Consider the following 1879-nt stretch of genomic DNA (forward strand, 5'->3'; position numbering starts at 1 on the left):
TTTCCTTTTCCTCTGCCTCTTCCTTTTCCTTTTCCCCTCCCCTCCCCTTCCTTCCCCCTTGGAGATCAGAATACACTTGGCAGTATTGGTTTTGCACCCGCTTTTAAGTAGAATGAAAGACTTTAGCAAGTAGATTTGTACATACCAATTCTTAAAAGCAAGAACTGTGGGTGGTACTACATACTAGCAAAAAGCCAATCAAATGCAAATTGGATAATGGTCTTCATCTCACTATTTACTCCCATGTATAGTTGACCAAGGCAGCAACAGTACAGTAGATACAAACTGTACTTTTTGTAGAAGTGGAACTGTACCTCTCTTATGGTATAAGAAGTTTTTATCACGTTAAAAAAAAAACAAACCAACAACTGTGGGCTTTACCTTTTTATTTATTTTCCATTGAAATATCACCAAATTGTAGCTCTCTTTTCCCCTTTAATGTTAGAGATTTTCTCGATGATTCAGAGATCTATCTGGAGTTTTCTAGGTCTCCAGGTGAAATGTTTGTGATAGGAATCCATAAGAATCTTTTTATTTTGGTTTTATTTTGCCTTGCAATACTAACTGCACTTTGTAGAGTTTTAATAAGAACCATATCTGCCTTCAAACAGATTTTGTTTTTTTGCTGTTTTTATAACAGTAATGCCAGTAGCATTACACTGAGAAAAAGTCTTTAAAATTTTAAAGAATAAGGAATCCCGTTTCCTTTTTTTTGTTTCTTGATGATTTACCTGTTTTTGCTTGTCTGTTCTTTTACATATGAATAAATTCTATCTTCTGTGTATTAAATGAAGAAAAAAATGACACCTTCATTATTTTATCTTGTTTTATTCAAGCTCTCTTTTGAGGGTTTTTAATGTACTGGCCCTTAACTTGGAGGAGAAGATACATTTTGCTCTTCTGTCTGGCTGTTTATCATAGTAGGTTATTTACACTTTGTCTTTCAGCTCTGTTTTCATATATGCCAGAAACTCCATGATGTAATAAAAGGAATTCCTGACCTTCCAAAAGTTGCAGTGATGGAAAATTACAAATAATGAATTCCATCCATGACTGAAAAATTGCATCCATCAAGGACAAAAGTCATCATTTAGATTGGAACTGAGAAATGTTGTTTGAGACAGTACATAATATTAATCGCTTTAGTGATACTATAAAGTGCAGTTTGAAAAGACTCTGAAACAAGTTCTGTCTGCATTGATAATATCAAAGAAATGCTTCTCTTCAGTGTATGAGAAAGAAACAAAAAATTATCTCTTGAAACCATTTTGCACTTCTAAAATGAGCAGAATGAGTGCCTACATACATAACTGTTTCTTCTAGTCTTCTCTAAATAAACAATCTTTTAACATTATTAATCATAATGGTCCAGAGGAGGGCCTCTAAGATGATCAGAGGGCTGGAGCACCTTTTGTATGAGGAAAGGTTGAGGGAACTGGGCTTGTTTAGCTTGGACAAGAGAAGGCTTCAGGGAGACCTCATGTGGCCTTCCAGTACTTGAAGGGAGCACATAAACAGGAGTGTGAATGGCTGTTTACGAGGGTGGACAGTGATAGGACAACGGGGAATGGTTTTAAACTAAGACAGGGGAGGTTTAAATTAGATGTTAGGAAGTTTTTCACGCAGAGGGTGGTGACACACTGGAACAGGTTGCCCAAGGAGGTTGTGGATGCCCCATCCCTGGAGGCATTCAAGGCTAGGCTGGATGTGGCTTTGGGCAGCCTGGTCTAGTGGCTGGCAGCCCTGCTTGTGGCAGGCACCCTGAAACTAGATGATCTTTGAAGTCCTTTTCAAACCAGGCTGTTCTGTGATTCTATGATCAATGTCGTTCTTTTCTGATCACTTTTTATTTATTTTTAAGAAAATGTTTAAGGTTAAT

The sequence above is a fragment of the Meleagris gallopavo genome, chromosome Z (genome assembly GCF_000146605.3).
Source record: "Meleagris gallopavo isolate NT-WF06-2002-E0010 breed Aviagen turkey brand Nicholas breeding stock chromosome Z, Turkey_5.1, whole genome shotgun sequence".
In the NCBI taxonomy this organism is placed as follows: domain Eukaryota; kingdom Metazoa; phylum Chordata; class Aves; order Galliformes; family Phasianidae; genus Meleagris; species Meleagris gallopavo.